A 21,918-nucleotide genomic window follows, 5' to 3' on the forward strand; every position below is an offset into this window, starting at 1 on the left:
CCTTGACTGAAGCTGCAACTTTCCTTAGCAGCTGCTGAATCGCTATTATACTTTCATATAATTCAAGATGATATTCTCCTGGAAGACATCCTAACCCTATGAACATGTGGCTGTACTCCTCTAGGACCTATTTTGTGGTCAGTTGTTCAATTTACTGCAAAATATTGCAAATCGTTTTTGGCACATTGAGGGTTATCAGTTCAAGCTTTAGGTTTGCTACAGCTGAAATGAGTTGGTTTCGCTTGACATCTACAGTCAAGGACTCTAGCTCTTCAATTGTGTTATTGCAATGAGTTACAAATTAATCTGTCTTCTTGGCACAGTCACAGTACCTCTCGCCTCAACAACACGTTTGAGGGTTTCATTTTTGAATTACCATGTTGAGCCATTTTGCTCAAGTCTGTGACATTATCTTTATACTGTTATGAAACAGAGAAAGACAGCTGAACTAAATCAATCTTTTTACCTCTAAATTCACAACACAGTAAAATTAAACTGTTGAAGACCCTCAAATAGTCACTCTAATTGCTCCTAAGCAGATAACCAAACCCAGACTTTTCAAATAATTAATTTCCAGGTATTAGTTTGTACATTAAACAAAGGACAACTATTTATTAGACATACAATAACTTTAGCTGAGAAAATATGGAATCCTGATTAATGTCTGTGCTTTAAACCTGAAACATCAGTTTTGAGTTCCCATTCACAGAAAGGACAGAGAGACAAACAAATGCAATTAAGGTACAAGTGAAAAAAAGGACCAGATTAAAATGGTTTTCATAATGCATTATTTCTCAGATATAAATGTGGATGTCTTGGCTGCTTTAGTGAAATGTTGATAAGGTCTACCTTCTGAGCTCACACAGGCAAAGTCAGCAATACTTCTAACTCAGCTTTCTTCTCTTTGGGCTTCTGGAAGCTGGTGTAGCAGATTAGGTGGGGAGCTTTAAAATGTTCATGCTATCTCAGCAGCAAGAAGGTAGCTCTCCACTCACAGATACAATATCCAAAGTCTTTGCATGATGTGGTTTGGGATGCATACATATGCATAAGGTATAATATCTCAGAGTCCTATGGAGAGGCATTTCATGGTAAATATAAGGTTATCTATTTTAGACTGAAAAATAATAGATCAGTATATTCTTTTTCTAGATGCCATGTAGTTAGACACAGTGGATGTCCAAAGAACCTGGGTATAGATCTTTAAAATATCTCCAACAGATACAGAGACTGATCAAGAAAGCTAATGGGATGCTGGGCTTTCTGTCAAGAGGACTGGAGTACAACGGTGAAGACGTTATGCAGCAAATGTACAAAACTCTGGTTGGAGTACGTAAGCAAATCTGGGTGCCACACCTTAGGAAAGATATATTGGTTTTGGAGGGACAACAACATAGATTTACAAGAATGTTACCTGGACTTCGGAGGTTAACTTATGAGAGATAAGTTATGGGAGAGATTATACAAATTAGACCATAATATATAGAAGCGGATTTAGGCCATTGGTTCCACTGAGTCTTCTACATCATTTAATCATGGCTGATATATTTCTTGATCCCTTTCTCCTGCCACTCCCCATAACCTTTGATCAACTTACTAATCAAGAACCTATCGATCTGTCTTACATACACTTAATGACTTGGCCTCCACAGCCTTCTGTGGCAATGAGTTTCACAGATTCACCACCCTCTGGCTGAAGAAATTCCTCATCATGTTAGTTCTAACGGGTGATCCCTTCACTCTGAGGCTATACCATCAGGTCCTAGACTCCCCTACTAATGAAAATATCTTCAGCACATTCACTCTGATCAGCCCTCTCAGTACAGAGGAACCTCAATTATCTGGCATTTGATTATCTAAATTTCAGATTATCCGAACAAGATCACAAGGTCCCAATGCTTGACGAAACTGTGTTGTCCGGCATTCAATTATCTGAATATTCGATTATCCGAACAAGATACTCCCCGCCCATGTCGTTCTGATAATCAAGGTTCCTCTGTATTCTGTAACTTTGAATGAGATCCCCCATCATCCTTCCAAGTTCCATTGACAAGACCTTTATCTCTGGAACCCCCTCCACCAGCACATCTTTCCTTAGATACAGGACCAAAAATGGCTCACAACATTCCAAATGTAGTCTGACCAGAGCCTTATACAGTCTCAGCAGTACATCCCTGCTCTTGTATTCTATCCCTCTTGATATGCATGCTACACCACATTTGCCTTCCTAACTGCCAACTGAGCTTGCATGTTAACATTAAGAAAATTCTGAACTAGGACTCCAAAGTCCCTTTACACTTTAGATTTCCAAAGTCTTTTCCCATTTAGAACCTAGTCTACATCTCTATTCTTCCTACCAAAGTGCATAACCTCACACTTTATCCCATTGTATTCCATCTGCCGCTTCTTTGTCTACTCTCCTAGCCTGCCCAAGTTCTTCTGCAGCCTCCCCACCTCCTCAACACTATCTGTTCCTCTCCTTATCTTTGTGTCTTCTGCGAACTTACTAATTATGCCCTCAGTACCTTCGTCCAGATCATTAATGTATAATATGAATAGTTGTGGTGCCAATACTGACCTCTGCAGAACTCCACTAGTCACCAGCTGCCATCCTGAAAAAGACCCCTTTATCCCCACTCTCTGCCTTCTGCCAGACTGTCAATTCTCTATCTGTGCCAGCACCTTACCCTTAAAACCATGGGCTCTTAGCTTATTTGACATCCTCCTGCATGACACCTTGTCAAAGGACTTTTAGAAATCCAAATAGGTCAGTGGCGACTGCAGCTTTGGCTGCACGGTGGACCCAGACTGGGACTCCTAATGACATCAGCGAGATGGCAGAAGTGGAGCCCGGGGTGTCCTGGGGCATCAGCTGAACCCAGAACGGGGATTCATTGCAGCCCAGACTAGAACACATTACAAAAACCCCAGAAGACCTTAAGAAAACCCAGAGCTGTGCTTCACAAGAAGGATTGTAAAGATTAGCATTATTTCTTATTTTTCTGCCTTTGTATTTTTCTGACAAGTGAACAGAATGTGAAGCTCTGTTTAAAAAGTTTATTTTTATTCATTTTATAATCCAAAATGGCACCAGATTATGGCAACAATACACATTTCACTTTATTTTCCCAATTACATGTGACAATAAAATCAGTCATTCATTCAAGTGATGTCCACTGGCTCTCCTTTGTCTAGCTTTCTCATTACCTCCTCAAAGAATTCCAACAGATTTGCCAGGCATGACCTTCTCTTGACAAAGTTGTGCTATCTCAGTTCTATCTCACCAATCACTTCCATGTACTCTGCAATCTCATCCCTAATAATGAATGCTAAAACCTTACCCAACATCTGAGGTCAGGCTAACTGGCCTATAATTTCCCTTCTTCTGCTTCACTCCCTTCTTAAACAGGGATGTTACATTAGCCACTTTCAGTCCTCTGGGACCCTCCCTGGGTCCAGTGATGCCTCAATAAATTTCTCGCCTTTCTCCTTCAGAACTCTAGGATGTAGGGTATTCGGTTATTTATCCACCTTCAGATCTTTCAGCTTCTCCATAGTGATGGCCACTACACTCACCTCTGTCCCCTGACTCTCTTGAAGTTCTGGTATGGTACTGCTGTCTTCCATTATGAAGACTGATACAAAGTACCCATTCTTCTGCTCCACCATTTCTTTGTTCCCTCATTATTACTTCTCTGGCCTCATTTTCCAATGGTTCAATGTCCACTCTTGCCTCACTTTACCTTTTAAAAATCTAAAAACAAATTCTTGCAATCTTTTATATTACTAACTAGCTTAGACTCATATTTTATCTTCACACCCGAATTGTTTCTTAACTATCCTATACTGATTTTTAAAGTTTCCCCAGTCCTTTGGCTTCCCATTAATCTTCAACATTCTGTATGCTTTTCCTTTTCCTTTTATGCTATCTCTTGTCAGCCATTGCTGCTTTGTCCGTCCCATGGTAGGTTTCATGTTCCTTGGGATGATTTTCTGCTGTGAATCCCAAATTATCCCTGTAATCCCTGTGATTGCTGCTCCACCACGTTCCCTGCTCAGTCCCCTTCCAATCAAAACTGGCCAGTTCCTCCCTCAGGTCTTTGTAGTATTGTCTGTGTTTTTGACTTGTAGTTTATGCATGCAAAACCCTTTACCCAAGTGCTCTTGTCAGTGAGGCAGACAAAGGGACACAGAATTCAGTTTGCAGCTCAACTCGATTTTAATTAACAAAATATTCCTAATGAAAATGAACATATTTCAAATTTCCACAATATTTACTCTCTTTCTAGCTCGGTTTGTCTGAGAAAGGATATAACCTGCAATGATCCACATGTTTAAGCTGGGCCATTGGAATGTCTTTCTTCTCTGATGTAGAGTTGGCTCTTTTCCACGAAGGTGGGTCTTGCTGGTTGAGGTAAATCTTCTCCTGGCTTGCTGCACAGCCTTCTGCCACAGGTCTTGCTGCGAGTCTTCCCTGAAGTCTTCACTGAGTTTTCACTACGTCTTCATTGAGAGGGCGACATCCAGGTGTGTGTTTTTATCCCCCTCACCACCAACCTTCCAGAATGGCCAATGGTTTCATGAACTAGATTTAAATCATCCAGTGGGGTCATGCTACCAGTCTTCACTATTGCTATGCTGGGGAGTTTTAAAGTACATGGCTTCAGCGACTAGCTGGATATCAAGGTGCCCGGAAGTCTGATTGAAGCTCCTCCAATACATAATCCTCAGGTGGGTCGTAACTGACCCTTCCTGAACCTTTGTAACCTCTTTGACCTTGGTTCCCACTGGTCTCTCTAGCTGATAGCTGCTATTTAATTTAGTTTGGCCAATTTTCTGTTAGGCCTGATTTCTTCAGCCGTGAGGCAATTTAAAATGTCCAATTTGGGTCTGCGGTTGCTTGACCACAGTAGTTAACTTTCCATATTAGTAATGTGGTTTCACCTGATTCCAGCTTCTCCCACTCAAACTGCACATTGAATTCTATTAGATTATGGTCACTGCCCCCAAGGGCTTTCTTCACATTCAGCTCCTTAATCAAGTCTGACTCATTACACATCACCAAATCCAGAATTGCCTGTTCCCTAATGAGCTTTATCACAAGCTGCTCCCAAACGCCATCTCATAAACATTCCGCACATTTATTTTGCTTGGAAGCTGCTACCAGTCTGATTTTCCCAGTCCACTTGCACATTGAAATCCACCATGATCATTGTAATTGTGCCTTTCTTACCTATCTTTTCTAATCTCTTGATTTACATTCTGCCGCACATCATGACTACTGCTAGGAGGCCTGTACAAAACTCCCATCAAGGTCATAATCCCTTTCAGTTCCGCAACTCTACCTACAGAGAGTCTGCAACTTCTGGCCCTATATTGCTACTTGCTATCAATTTAATTTCATTTCCTACTAACAAGGCAAACTCGCCCCTCTGCCCATCTTGTGATAGGATATGTATCCATGGATATTTAGTTCCCAGCCATGTTTCCGTGACACCCACAACATTACACCTGTCAATTCTAATCGCACTACACCTTTTTTGGCTATTGCAACACCTTCAGTTCTACATTGCCTTCCTTCTCATAGTTAGCCACTTATTAGCTGTGCTTGAACTTCGATTCCTGAGCCTTTCCATACTCTCTGTCCTATTACAATTGTTCTGGAATCTTTAATGACCTCTGCTGAGACCTCCCCACCCTTTTAAATGTTTTCACTAATTTCCATGCAACTGAGACCCGTTCCCCTCACTTAGTTTAAAGCCACAACCTTAGTTATGCGATTCATCAGGATTCCAATCCCAGCATGATTCAGGTGGAGCCCATTTAATTGGAACAGCTCCCACCTTCCCTGGTATTGGTGCCAGTGTCCCATGAATTCAAACCCATTTCTCCCACTGCATTCTTTGAGTCACGCGTTTACCTCTTTAATCTTGTTGATCCGCTGTCAATTAGCTTGTGGCACAGTTAGTAATCTGGAGATTATTATCCATTTGGTTTTCCTTTTAATTTAGCCCCTCACTGCTTATATTCCCTCAGCAGAACCTCTTTCCTCTTTCTACCTATATTGTTGGTACATATGTAGACCATGACAACTGAATCTTTCCCTGTTGTGGTTCTGTTCGCCGAGCTGGAAGTTTTTGTTGCAAACGTTTCGTCCCCTGGCCAGGCAACATCATCAGTGCTTGGGAGCCTCCTGCGAAGCGCTTCTTTGATGTTTCCTCCGGTGTTTATAGTGGTCTGTCCCTGCCGCTTCCGGTTGTCAGTTTCAGCTGTCCGCTGTAGTGGTTGGTATATTGCATCCAGGTCGATGTGTTTGTTGATGGAGTTTGTGGATGAATGTCATGCCTCTAGGAATTCCCTGGCTGTTCTCTGTCTGGCTTGCCCTATGATAGTAGTGTTGTCCCAGTCGAATTCATGTTGCTTGTTGTCTGCGTGTGACGCTACTAAGGATAGCTGGTCGTGTCGTTTCGTGGCTAGTTGATGTTCATGTATGCGGATTGTTAGCTGTCTTCCTGTTTGTCCTATATAGTGTTTTGTGCAGTCCTTGCATGGTATTTTGTACACTACATTAGTTTTGCTCATGTTGGGTATCGGGTCCTTCGTTTTGGTGAGTTGTTGTCTGAGCGTGGCTGTTGGTTTGTGTTAGCAAAACTAATGTAGTGTACAAAATACCATGCAAGGACTGCACAAAACACTGTATAGGACAAACAGGAAGACAGCTAACAATCCGCATACATGAACATCAACTAGCCACGAAACGACACGACCAGCTATCCTTAGTAGCCACACACGCAGACAACAAGCAACATGAATTTGACTGGGACAACACTACTATCATAGGGCAAGCCAAACAGAGAACAGCCAGGGAATTCCTAGAGGCATGGCATTCATCCACAAACTCCATCAACAAACACATCGACCTGGACCCGATATACCAACCACTACAGCGGACAGCTGAAACTGACAACCGGAAGGGGCAGGGACAGACCACTATAAACACCGGAGGAAACATTAAAGAAGCGCTTCGCAGGAGGCTCCCAAGCACTGATGATGTCGCCTAGCCAGGGGACGAAACGTTTGCAACAAAAACTTCCAGCTCGGCGAACAGAACAACAACAAAGAGCACCCGAGCTACAAATCTTCGCACAAACTTTGAATCTTTCCCCTCCCATTCCAAGTTCAGCTGCAGTCCAGATGAGATATCAGAATCTGGACACCAGACAGGCAACCGTGTCTTTGAGATTCTTGATCAGAGAACAGTGTCTGTTCCCTGACTATATTATTTCCAATTAAAACTACATTTCTCTTTTCTCCCCCCTTCTTAAAAGCTTCCCTGTCCCACAGTACTATTGGTCAGTTTGTTCATTCTCCCTACAGCCCCCATTCTCATCTTCACAGGGAGCAAGAATCTCAAATCTGTTAGACAAGCTAAATGAAGGGTACTTGCCCGAAATGTCGATTCTCCTGGTCCTCGGATGCTGCCTGACCTGCTATGCTTTTCCAGCACCACAGTCTTGAGACAAGCTAAAAGGAGACGGTCAAGAATTAAAGTCAGCCCATTCAGGAGAGATGTTAGAAAACAACTTCTGGATGTCTGGAACTTTGTTCTACAAATGGCAGAGGATGCTGGATCAGTTGATATTTTTAAATCTGAGATAGATAATTTTTTGTTTAGTAAATATTTGTACTAAGAAATGCATATCAAAAGCAAGTACATGGAGTTAGGCTACATATCAGCCATGATCTAATTGAATAGCGGAACAGGCTGGAGGAGTTGAATGGCCTATTCCTGTTCCTATGGCCCTCTATGCCAGAGGCATCTATGTCATACTGTGTCTCAGGTTATAGTAAAGCCTTATTTGTATTTGATATGATTGGCCAGGAATCACAAGACTGATAAGTTGGTAACTTTTTGATATTGTCTTGTAGGTTCATTGCACCCATTCAAAATGAATCCAGCATTGATGGGTGCTATTGTCACTTCGATTTAAAACAAAGGCAAATGAGGAGAATCAAATGAATCAGCAAATTCAGGAAAAACTGCAACCTCTAGCAGATACTAAGCACCCTCCACATGAAGAGCCACAGCAAACGCTGTCTCCAGGATGGGAGGGATTATAGAGGGACGATTGTATACTGATCTCACCGAAATTTCCACCAGATGACCGAAGCTCAGTGCAAGCACAAATAAAAAAAGCCCTGAGACATCAAAATAGAAATAAGTCATCTGCTGGAGCAGGACTTGCACTCTGGAGGATGGGTGACCACCTCAATCCAGTGCCATCAAGGTAACAACAGCATGTTTTTTTATATCTGACTAGCACACTCCAATCATTCACCGGGGATCTGGATGGAATCTCCCAATTCATAGCCGACAAATACATCAAGAATGTTACAAATTCAATTTATGCAAGATCACACCACTTCATCTCTTTTCTCTGTGACAAGATCAATGCTATTGCCCATGCAACAGAATTTGCAAATGGTGCTGACTTCCCCCAGGTGCAGGGCGCAATGGGCTGTACACAAATGTTGAGAGTGTCATGTTATAATGTGACTGAATTCATTAATAAAAAAAATTCCACTCAATCAGCATCCAACTCATCTGCTGCCCAAGTATTTAAGACCAACAACTTTGCTTATTCGGATAGGCACTAGAGAAAGTAAAATTAGTTTCTGAGTCATTTGGAGATGCCAGTGTTGGACTGGGGTGTAAAAAGTTAAAAATCACACAACATCAGGTTATAAGCTAGTGCTTCCAATTAAACCTGTTGGACTATAACCTGGTGTTATGTGATTTTTTAACTTAATTTCTGAGGCATCCTTAACAATCTAGTAGCAAAAGCTGTGCAATGAATTTTGCCATGGCAAAATATTGAAAGGCATATTGAAAGGCATCCTAACACAAATCCTTTCATTCAGATGTTATAATTCAGCCTTCAGCATCTGGAATTTCACATATACTGCTAAATTAGCATGCAATGCTAGTAAGACTTCACTACAACATCAATTGAGGTTACAAAGTCATCACTTAAAACCATTTTCCAATGATAAGAATGAGTCAGAGTTTGAATGTCAATGGGGTATTGGACATCACCCATCCTTAAAAGAATATGTGCTCCCTTGTAAGATATCGAGTTAGAATGAACTTTTGTCTCAACCAAGTATGTAATCATGAATGAGCACTTAGTCACACACGCAAAGTGAAACATGAATGCAGCAAGGACCTTTCACAGGGCATTCCAATTAACTTTGCAGTCAATAATCTCATCACCAAAGTACTAAGTCTTGCCTGCAGTAATGCATGAAAGGGTTGAATGATTTGTTAAATCTGTAGTTATCTGGGATGTTTCTCAGAGATAAGCAATTCCTTTCCACTATAGATCCTATCCTCCATAGGATGTGTGAAGAGTCTGCTTAACTCAGGCATTGTCCCCACTTCGCACAGTCCTATAGCTGAAAGGACAGAGAAGTGAGGGTTGAAAGTGTATATTTTTCCTGATGTGAGATTTACAAAGTAGTGCCACACTGCCATCTATATGCCCTCAGATGGTTTGTTTTTCTTGCCATTCCTTTTCAATTGGGTGCATTCCAAGGATCCACAGCTGGGGTGGAAATAGTTTGCTCTGTAGTGGATCCTGTTTGCTGGGAAGATTTGGGCACAGGATCCCAGGGATATTTATGGCTGAAGGCCCCAGGTACGCTGAGAATGACTTGCCTGGATTCAGGCTTACCCACCTCACCTGCAACTTAGACAGGACTGAGAATCTCTCACAAGGTGGAGGGGGACTAGCCATCCACCTCTGGAATGTCCTGAGAAAAGATTTCTGGAGGACTTTTGTATGGTATCTCCACTGCCTGGGTGCCTGCTGACACCAACCTGTTTCCTTGAAAGAAAAGAGCATCTGGGGAGTAAGATCAAAGGCCCTCATCCCCCTTCTCACCTTACTGTTGATGCTAAGAACCATTAGCCAAAGTGATGGAGTGCAGGTCTGCATGTGCTTCTGACAGCCACTGAATGTTCTTCTGAACCTGACTTTCCAGGGAAGCCACCAATTTGTCTATCCATTGAGATAGCCAGAAACATGCACACCAGAGCCAGCATGGTTCTGATGGCATTGGTGCATTCTTCCTACCTTCAATCCCAAGTGTTTTGAAAAACCTTCTTGCTGCTTCTGAGTCTACCTGTACATTTACACAAATCTATTAATGACTGACACCATGGGATCATCTTCTGCTCGAGTCTTAGGAGGTTGTCTGAGTACCAGGGACCTGGAGTATTTCTTCCTCAACCAGCCGAAGAGATATGCTGATGATGTATTCAATACATTGTACTTCCTAATCTAAACTAGATAAAGTACCCTTCCAGTTAAAAATAGTAAGCTAGTTGAGGGTATAGGAGGAAGTCTTGTTACTGTACCCCTTAGGAGATTTATGGTTTCTTCCCCAGAGATGGAGGAGGTGCAGATGGCTAGAGGGGCTAGCCTTTTAAGGGAAAAGGCTGTGTGAGTGTCACCACTGCCTGCATACAAAAAGAGGGAATTAGTTGTGCAATTGGAGTTGAGCTTTGAGCATGTTACCAAATTATTCACAGTGATAGTAATGGGAGAGCATCACAACACAACATAGGTTTCTTGGTTGCCTAGATATGGAGATTACCAGACTTGGTGGGAGATGGGTGCAATAACAGAGTTAGAGTCAGTGTGATATAGCAGACAGAAGATTTTGGTACTTACCATTGCAAAGTGCACAATATTATTAACCTTCCTGTGGCATTGCTGAACATTGCTCCAGACCATGGACTGTGGTGCTATGGTCTCCTCTGGCAGTCCTGAGGGAAGAAAGCATTGCTCCTCTTCACCACCCCATCTACGAGGCCAACTAGATCTGTGTCAGTGAGGTGTACTGCCAACATCCTTTTCTTGACCATTTCCTTTCATAATGCAATATAACAGCAGATTCTTTTAAGTGATTCTAGGGTTTAAATATAGGGCCCAAAGCTTCAGTGCCAGATCGTCCCAACAACAGTAAACACTTCCCTCTCAGTGAGTTCACCATTCAATAGGAAGGGCGCTGTGGAGGCCAGTTGTCTAACTAATGAGAGCAATGGAAGAGCGAGTAAGAAAAGTCATCAGAGATCACAGAGGGAACCCTCCATGAAATTCCCCAAAATTGACACTTCGCCGAAATATGAGAAAATTCAGTTCCAAGTTTCAATTCAAACCAAAGATACTAAAGATGTTAAATCCTTCAAAAATAAAACTGAATGTTTGATGCAAAATCATAAAACCCAGAGATCACAAATGATTTACATGGAGTCCTCTGGTTGTGAACAGGTTCAAGTCTGGACTCCATTCGGAATTGATTTATCCATAAGTCGGAACAAAATGCAGGACAACATCATATAGCTGTTAATAAGTACAGGCTGTGTTGGTATGTTGGATTGTTAAAATTGTACCCTGGTATGGGATCACGTTTATAAGTATGAACCCTCTTAACTATGATGTTCGTAAATTGGCAACCCCTGGTATGTTGAATTGGCTAGGTATAAAATTACACTAAGAACTCCAAGTTTTGTAATGCATTATTTCACCTCTTTTTGCTGACTAGGAAATGACATTCCTGTACATAAGTAGGACTGGATACTCATTCACATGTTAGGAAGGTAAAAATTATCATGATCTTGCTTGTTCCGTTGGCTACCTGACTAACTTCATTTGATCTGAAGAATATTGATGGTGAGTATATTTGAAAAAGGAATCAGTTGCTTTGCATGTTAAATCAGTGAAATACTATAGATGGGAACTTTATGGTACAATAAAACTAGAGTAAAATAAATTACCATTGAAAAATGCATTTGATCCGGTCAGTTTTATAGTTCTCATGCAGATTCTATTAGAACCTTCAATAATACATGATTAATGGTGGGGCTGTTGTATTGTGTGTTTGGAGTTGTACTCTGTTTAGATTCCTAATACTGCTGGAGTATGAACCTTCTTCACAAACTCCTTCTATACAGCTTGATCTATACACACATTATCCTCACACTAGATTAGAGTTACTGCTCCATTCCAGCTCTCTATACTTAATCCAGTGATATTATGTATGCTTCCAATAACTTTGCAATATTTTCATTTGGACTCCCTGGAAAAATAGGCACAAAAGAGGAAATTTGCCCAACTATGAGCTGAAAGCCTGAGTTGAGCAGGTAACCAAGTCTGCTAACAAATTATGTATCTCCCCCCACATCAAGTACTGGTTCATCAAATTGATTGAATTCTTTCCTGCTGCAGAACAGATAACACAGAGGTCACTACCATTTTATTTATATATCATGTACTAAGTACATGGAGATTGAATGATGATAGAATCACTTCATGGCAGAATTAATACAGAAAATCTGGCTTACCCTGGAAGCAAAAGAATCTTTATGCAGCATAGCATCCACAATTTTTAGGGTAAGTATTAAGAGTCAGGAGCATGTGGTAAACATACTAAAGAAAACATTTCCTCTTTTAGAAAGGATTGATATGGCAAATTATCCTTTGAATACCAATAAGTCTGTTCCTTTTAAGTTATTGGAATGCCTCCATTTTAAATAAAAAAGGACACTCTTGCACATTGTAATATAGAGCTATGGCAAACTGCCATAGTGGAATATTTGGATAGCTATTTCAAAGGCAGATACAATGGGCTAAATGGTTTCATTCCATGACATTTGATAAAGGTTTACAAGCATTTTTAAAGTTGAGCATTCAGTAGTACAGTTAGCCCAATATAAAGCTATGAAGCTTACAATTTAAAGAGAGTTGTTGCAATTTACATGATTAAAACATTGAGAAAATGTTCTTAAATTTTGCTGAAGGTAGACATATGGCATAAGACTTGAAACTTTCTAATTGTCACCAAACACGATAAAAACATAGGAAAACATTTGTTTCCAAATTTGGGTTTGTGTGTTGGACTTTAATAGACATTTGATAAGATATCACAGGGCACACTGGTACAAAAGGTAGAGTCTCATGGGATCCGGGTTGAGCTTCCCATTTGGCTACAAAACTGGCTTGTTCATAGAAGACAGAGACTAGCGGTGGAAGGGTTATTTTTAGAATGGAGATCAGTAACTAGAAGTGTTGCACAAGGATCAGTGCTGGGGCCTTTGTTGTTTGTAATATGAATGAATGATCTGGAGGAAAATGTAAGTGGTCTGATTAATAAGTTTGGAGATGACACCAGATAGCAAGGAGGATTGTCAAAGGATTTAGTGGGATATAGATAGATTGCAGATTTAGGCAGAGAAATGGCAGATGGAGTTTAATTCGGACAAATGCCAGGTGATGCATTTTTGGAAGATCAAATTCAGGTGCAAATTATACAGTAAATAGCAGAACCCTTCGGAGTATTGAAATATAGAGGGATTTGTGCATACAGGCCTAAAAATCCCTGAAAGTGACAACACAGGTGAATAAGGTGGTAAAGAAGGCATAGAGCATGCTTGTTTTTATCAGCCAGGACATCGAATATAAAAGTTAGCAAGTTATGTTTCAACTGTATAAAACATTAGTTAGGCCACATTTGGAATATTGCTTGCAGTTCTGGTCATGACACTGCCAGAAGGACGTGGTGGTTTAGAGAGGGTGCAGAGAAGGTTTACCAGGATGTTGCCTGGTCTGGAGGGTTTTAGTTTAGATTATTTTCACTGGAAAGAGGGAGGCTGAGGGGTGACCTGATAGAGGTCTACAAAGTTATGAGAGGCATAGATATGATGGAGAGTCAGAAGCTTTTTCCCAGGGTGGAAAGGTCAACTGCAAGAGGCCACATTTAAGGCACATTTTGATAGACACATGAACAAGAGGTGAACAGAGGGACTGAAACTGTGCATGGGCAATAAGAGGCACGTTTAAGTAAGGACTAGGATCGGTACAGACTTGGTGACCAAAGGGTCAGTTCTTGTGCTGTATTGTATTGTATATTGTATTAAGACAACTAAGGAATACACAAGAAAGCCATCAAAAATGGCTGCTGATACATGTAAAGTTAGATTTCCAAAGGTCGAAGAGTATAGTGAACACACAAGTAGTTGTAGCTAATTGATATAAACTCTATTTGAATATAATAAAAATTACTTCATTAATTGAATCAGTTGAAACCACAGGATAATTTTTAAAAGACTGAACAGCATCTTAAGTAACTTAAACAGCAGTTTACAAGATGTCTAAACAGTTATGTATCTATACCTGACAATTTGCAAAGCTATCAGAATAGAAATACGTTGTCTAGAAGTAACCCAACAGAGACAATCAATTTTAATGAATATGAATGACCCATCTTCTAAATCATTTTCAGAACATCTGGATAAAAGATGTTTATTCAGGTGGATGTGAACTAAGCCATTAGGCTCAACCACTTTGGACAATGGATCCTGGCTGAGAAAGTAACTCCAATGGCAATATAACTCAAAAGTTTGTCCACAAATAGACTTGGAACCTGTTTATGATGACTATGTTTGGACAACTGGCCAGTTTTTGAGAGGTAATTCTGTGATTAGCAATGAATCCTCTTTTAAGAAAGGCTCAGTTTCATAGGAACACTCAAGAAGCACATCTGGCCATGACCTGCAGAAACCCCACCTGGCAGTGCTGCACCATTGTAAAGTGATGAACACAGCTGCCTTTCAACTGGCAGGATAGTCTACTCAATCTTGAGCACTCAGTGAAGTGTGATGTCCTTTGTGCTGTTATGTGGAGGAGCCAGTGCTAGTTACCTGATGAAGCAGCAGTGTTCCTAAAGCTTGTACTTCCAAATAAACCTGTTAGACGAGAACCTGGTGTTATGTGATTTTTAATTTAGTGTTGTTAGCAGTCCCCACAAGTCCAAATTCGGCAGGCAGCCTATCTTTCCCTCACCCAATGTTAGGAGTTGCACATTTGCACTGGTCATTAGTGGTTACTACTTTCATGGCTTTTGCCCCACTCTTGACCTGTGCCATCTCTCCTGGACTTTGTCTCCACTCATAGCTTTTTGCCTGTTCCCAGATTCTCAGTTCCTGGCTCCCCTGGACATGTGGAACTGCTGCCTCAGCAGGGACAGCTGTGCAAGTGCAGTCCGCAGTGATGTACAAGTGCAGATCGATTTTGGCTTACAGAAATCTCTGGCCAATGTCGGTATCACTGGGTCTATTGGTGCATGCACAGGTACCATTTTGATGGCCATCTTTACAATCATGCTAATTACACCATTTAAGAAATCTTTTTTTTCCAGGCCAATTACAGTGTAGCCAAAAATATTATGAGATAGCACTTTCTTTCTCCAGGCATCCTTCAAAGTTTGTGCCCTGCCTGTTTTCTGATCATTCACACACTGTGAGACACAAGTAAAAAGTGAACCCAGCAGCTACTGACTCCAGAACAAAAGGAAAAAAAAATTCATCAACAACTTTAATTTGTCTCAACACAGAATTCAAGAAAGATCATTGAGCTCAAACTGAAACTATCCCAAATTTCAATCTACAGGAAGTTGGTTATTTTAGACTTTTAAAGAATTAATCTATCCTCTTAGTTTGTAACTTACTATGATGTGAGCTCTTGAATATGTATGTGAAAGTTGGGGCATTTTTACTATTTTTGTTTAGATCTGGTCTTAAGTACAATGGCTAGGATTTTCCAACGGTCAGTTAGTCATTATTTCAGTGTGTATGAGAGTTGCACATGGGGACCCTGCAGAATGTCCAGCATAACAGATTCTGAAGAAATTGATTGTGTTGTTGAAGATTTCATTGGGCAATTCCCTTACACTTGGAATTTTCTGACAGTATCCATCTGAGTTGGAGAATTCAGAGAAATCCAATGGAATTAAGTAAATAATTACTCAGATAAAGTTAGACTATTAAATACATATGAACATACACCTCTCTCAGACAACTTACGCACTCAGACTCTGCCCTGAAAACCACAGGACCTAACACCACCTTCCTTTTCTCTGAACTACTACACCATTCTTCCACTCTGGACTCACTTACCCCTTCTGCCGCTTCAGACCAACACCCCACTTCATGCAATTCAGATTGAAACTTGCTTCATTTCTCAAGGGGATTTGACTCAGGACATGCAACTTGCCCACTTTTCTTGGTTTCTGACCCAATCTGCCTCCATTGTCCCAGCCTTAGGACCCACACCCCTGCTTCTACAGACCTCTAAACCCAAAACCCATCCTTCCTAACCCAACCAGACCCAATTTCTGTCACCCACCCTGAAGTACCCTGCCACTGCATCACCAACCTGGCCCCCTTGACACCTTACAACCTGGCATCTTAACCACCAGGACCTTACACCCTGACACTGTACCCTAAAGCACATCCTACACATCCGAGTTTATAAGGGGGAAGACAATGGATATGGTAGAGAATGGACATGATAGAGAACTAGTTGGCAGACAGGAAACAAAGAGTAAGAGTAAATAGGAGATTTTCTGAGTGTATCTAAGCAATTCCACACCATCCCTTAGATTAGATCTAAGCTCTGCAGTCCACCACATCTAGTCATGAATGGAGGTGATCAATTAACTCACTGGAAGAGGAGGCTCCACATATATCTCCATCCTTAATGATGCAAGAGCCTGCACATCCCCAAAAAGTGCAAAAGTCAAGGCCAAAGTATTTGCAACAATCTTCAGCCAGAAGTGCTAAGAGGATAATCCACTTTGACTTCCTCCTGTGGTCCCCAGCATTACAGATACCAGTCTGTAGCCAATTTGATTCACTCCATGTGATATCAACAAATGGCTGGAGACACTGGATATTGCAAAGGATATGGGCCCTGACAACATTCCAGCAACAGTACTGAGGATTTGTGTTCCAGAACCTGCTACTCCCCCAGACAAACTGTTCCACTACAGTTACAATATTGACATCTAACTGACAATGTGGAAAATTGCAGTGACAGCCTCTGGAAAAGTAGTTACATATCTCTCATGCCTTATAATTGCAGGCTTGGGATCCCATGTTTGGTCTGGTCAGGATCTTGAAGCCCACTGAATACTCCTGCCCGAAATGTCAAGTGTACTTTGGTGCTTTTATCTGGAGCATTGTTCATGAAGTGCCACATATACAAAACAAATCAATGTAGTAACCAAAATATTCTACATTCATAACTTGGAAAGTCTGTAAATGGAACGACATAGAATCCAAATTAAGAGTTGCCAAAGCTAAGAGAGCGAGTTGTCTTGTTATTTATTTCGCACATTACCATTTAAGTTTTGTAGAGACATCAGGTATGATAGCAAACACCTGATCTTACAAGAAATATTATCTATTGGGTGGGAGAGATGAAAGCAAAAAGAAGATAATGTGACAAAGTTAGAGACTAAGTGACCTGTGGCCATGCTCTCTTACTGGTAGCTTGGGCAATAGAAAGGTCACATTTAATCATCTTCATTCCCATATTTTCATTAAGCAAATTGCAGAGAAAAATATATTGCTCTGAGCACACTTATGGTTACACATAATCCAGTAAAACAGTGACATATCATTAAAAAGGGAATAGTGCAAGTCACACAAATGTCAACTGAATATTCACAATTTTGCAACAGGCCCATGGATAGCATTTTAATGATGAAATGTTGGAGGCCCTCCTGTGTCAAAGAAGGGTTATCCATTTTTGGGGGGCTGAAGACCATTTCCCAATAACAAATATGTAAACTCTATGGGAGGCAATCGCTAACTTTGGGAATACAATTAGACCATTCAACCCTCAAGCCAGTGTCATCATTCAACCAGATCGAGAATCATCTGTTTTTCAACTCCATTGACTAGTCTTTATTTCAGATCCCTTTAAATCCTTACCTAATAAACATCTGTAAATCTCAGTCTTAAAATGTCAATTAATTCAGCTTTTTTGAGGGGGTTGCTGGGCAGTGAAGAGTTCCATTACTTAGAATGCGGGGAAAAAGGGAGTCCTGATTTCATTCTTCAATAGTTTAATTATAATTTTAAGATGAGATTCTCCCAGAAGATGAAATAATTCCCCTCCATGTTTGCTATCAAATTCCTTATCATTATAAAGACATTAATTAAATCATCAATCAATATTAGAATTCAAGGATATATAATCCAGGATTACACACAGTAATCATAGTTTGATTTTAAATCATTGTATCATTCTACTGAATCTCTGCACTATATTCTACTCTGCACCACCAGTTAATTTGTGTTTCCTGAAGTTTTATCAATACAATCAACAAGGTCACTTGAGACTGACTCGAACTGAAGTGAAGTAAATTAGTATAAAGAAAAATGTGAAGGTAGTTATTCTCCTTAACTGTGCAAAATTCTTTTATGGGTCCATTGACCAGGGCCTTAAGCTCTCGTCAATGGACTCCTCTGGGAGATATCCTTTGAAACATTGTACATAACTATTCCTCTTTATTAGCAACAATGCTATCATACTTTATTAAAGGTAAAGGAAAAGAAACTGTGAAACAACAAATCAATGCTGAGGTATGTGGTTTAATGTACAGTTTACCTGTTGGGAGATTTCTAGATGAGAGCAACAGCCAAGGATCAAAAAAAATCTGTTATATCTGTAAGACAAAACCACCCTGAGGTTTCTCTTCATCAAATAACATACAACACTACACAATGAAGGCATTATATTTTATTGTTTGAGGCAGAAACTATGTCAAGACTAATTAGGATACATGAACAAAAGAAAATAGATACCAGGGTATGGCAGTAGGATGGGCCAATGTGATCAGGAACATTTGATTGTATGCGAACAAGATTCAATGAAGAGGGAAGCATGCCAGGAGCAGCACCAAGCATATGTAAAAATGAAACGTCAATCTGTGAAGTGATAGCACAGGATGCCCTGCATGCAAACAAGTGTAAGCCTCATGCATTGGACAGAACCAATAAATCCCACAAGGAATGGAACAGGTCTAATGTCTGCAGTCCAGCCACATCCAGTTATGAACGGTGGTGGATAATTAAACAACTCAATGGAGGAGCTAACTGCTCAAAGAAATTGCCATCCTCAATGATGAGGGATCCTGGACCATTACAAACATAAAACTAAGGCATTGAAATCCATCTTGAGCTAGGAGTGATGGGTGGCTATTCTATTTTGGCCTCCTCCTGAGGTCTCCAGCATCACAGACTTCACCCAATGCAGGTCATAGAACATAGAACATAAAACATAGAACAGCACAGCATAGGAACAGGCCCTTCAGCCCAACATGTCTGTGTTGACCATGATGCCACTGTAAATCAATCCCATTTTACTGCACATGTTCCTAAAGCCTTATTCCCTGCCTATTCATGTGTCTGCCCAAATGCCTCTTAAATGTTGCTATCTCCTTCTACTGCCTCCCTGGCAACAAATTCCAAGAACCTACTACCCTCTGTCCTCACACATCTCCTATAAACTTGCCCCCTCTCACCTTAAACCTATGCCCACCAGTATTGGACATTTCTACCATGGAAAAAAATACTCCAACTATCCATCCTATCCACACCCCTCATAATTTTATAAATTTTGATGAAGTCGCTATTCAGTCTTCAATGCTCGAGCAAAAGCAATTCAAGTTTTTCAAACCTCTTCTTATAGCTAATACCCTCCAACCCAGGCAACATCTTGGTAAACCTCTTTTGCACCCTCTCCAAAGTATCCTTCCTATAAGTAGTGACCAGAACTGCACACAATACTCCAAACGGGGCACAACTAAAGTCTGAAACAGTTGCAATGTGACTTGCCAACGTTTATATTCAATGCTCTGAACAATGAAGGCAAGCTTTCCATACACCTTCTTTATCACCTTATCCACTTGTGTTGCCACTTCCAGGGAGCTATAGACTTACTCAAGATCCCTCTGCATATCAATGTCCCTAAAGATCCTGCCCTTACTGTATACTTCCCTCTTGCATTTGATCTCCAAAATTGCATCACATCACACTCATCTGGATTAAACTCCATCTGCTTTTTCTCCACCCAACTTTTCAATTGATTTATATCCAGCTGTATCCTTTGACAATCTTCCTCACTATCCACCAACTCCACCAATTTTTGTGTCAGCTACAAACTTACTAGTTAGACTACTTACATTTTCATCCAAATCATTTATTTTTATTACAATCGGCAGAGGTCCCTGCACTAACCCTTGCAAAACATCATTGGTCACAGACCTCTGGGTTGGAAAAATACCCCTCCATAGCTACTCTTCTGTGGCCAACCCAATTTCAGATCCCACTTGCCAACTCACTATGGATTCCATGTGTCTTAATCTTCTGAACCAGCCTACCATGGGGTATATTGTCAAATGTTTTATAAAAGTCCATTTAGACTGCATCTACTGCCCTACCCTCATTAGTCAACTTCTTTACTTTCTCAAAAACCTCAGTATGGTTTGTGAGACATGTCCTCCCCTATATATAGCCATACCAACTATCTGTAATAAGTCAATTTTTCTCCAAATGCCAGTAAATCCTATCTCTAAGAATTTTCTCCAATAATTTCCCTATCAATAATGTAAGGCTCACTGGCCTATAATTTCATGGATTATCCCTGTTGCTCTTCCTAAACAATGGAATAAAGATTGGGCTTTTGCCAATCTTCTGGGACCTAGCCTATAGCTAAAGAGGATGCGAAGATCTCTGAAAAGGCCCCAGCAATCTCCTCCCTTGGCTCCTTCAGAGTCCTGAAATAGATTGCATCAGGCTGCAGACTTTGCTCCTTTAATGTTTTTCAAGACACCCAACACCTCCTCCTTTCTAATATGGCATGCTCTAGTATACAAACCCCTCCTCAATCTTAGCATCATCCATGTCTTTCTCCTTCATGAATACAGATACAAAGTTCTCATTAAGGATCTCACCCAATTCATCTGGCTCCAGGCATAAATTCCTTTCCTTGTCCTTGAGTAGACCCACACTTTCCCGAGCTACCCTCTCACTCTTAATTTATTGTAAGATGTCTTAGGATTCTCCTTGATCCTATTTGCCAAGGACATTTCTTGGCCCTTTCTAACTTCCCTAATTTTCTGTTTAAGTTCGTTTCTGCTTCCTTCATAATCCTCAAGGGCCTTGTTTGATTTCGGTTTTCTAAACCTTATGTATATTTCTTTTTTTTTTACTAACCTTTCAACATCTCTCTTATCATTCAAGGTAGCTGAAAATTGCCATCCTTGTCTTTCAGTCTCTTGGGAACATATCAGTGCTGAACTCTTATCAACTGGCCTTTAAAAGACTTCCATATGTCAAATGTGGATTTACCCTCAAACGGCCAACCCCAGTCTAATTTCTCCAATTCCTACTGAACAGTGTAGTAATTGGCATTCCCCCAATTTAGCACTTCCACCAAGGACAGTCTTAACCTTATCCATTACTATCTTAAAACTTATGGAATTATGATCACTGGTTCCAAAATACTCCCCTACTGAAACTTCAATCGTCGGGCCAAGCTCATACCCCAATGCAAGGTCCAATACAGCCCCGTGCCTAGTGGAACTATCTACATATTGTTTCAAGAAACCCTCCTGTATTCACCTAACACATTCTGCCACATCTAAGCTGCAGGCACTAAAAGAATCCTAGTAAATATTGGAGATATTAAAATCACTCACTACAACAACCCTGTTGTTTTTACATCTTTCCTTGATCTGCTTACATATTTATTCCTCTATCTCCTGCAGACTATTGGGAGGCCAAAAGCATAACCCTACCATATTGACTGTACCTTTCTGAGAGCTATAGAACCATAGAAATGATACAGCACAGAAGGAGGCCATTCAGCCCATCTTGTCCATGCCAACTCCTATTCTTGAGTTCTACCCATAAAGCCTTGCTTGTTGAGTCTTCCTAAGTATTTTCTCTTACTGCAGCTGTGACACTGTCCTTTATCAGTAAAGCAACTGTCCCACTCCTTTTAT

At 40.7% G+C, this 21,918-nt stretch overlaps 1 long non-coding RNA gene across 1 annotated transcript in view; it reads left to right on the forward strand.

Moving 5' to 3' along the window:
• Positions 1 to 21,918, forward strand: part of LOC148152117 (uncharacterized) — a 79,091-nt gene that overhangs the window by 53,742 nt on the left and 3,431 nt on the right. Inside the window, exons 2-3 of the long non-coding RNA XR_015757116.1 lie at positions 7,930 to 8,288; positions 11,611 to 11,738. This is a non-coding gene — a long non-coding RNA (uncharacterized LOC148152117). The remainder of the gene's footprint in view (positions 1 to 7,929; positions 8,289 to 11,610; positions 11,739 to 21,918) is intronic.

Source organism: Chiloscyllium plagiosum, unplaced genomic scaffold (assembly GCF_037043375.1).
Source record: "Chiloscyllium plagiosum isolate Xiang-an unplaced genomic scaffold, Cpla_swu_hap1 HiC_scaffold_1, whole genome shotgun sequence".
Lineage (NCBI taxonomy): Eukaryota > Metazoa > Chordata > Chondrichthyes > Orectolobiformes > Hemiscylliidae > Chiloscyllium > Chiloscyllium plagiosum.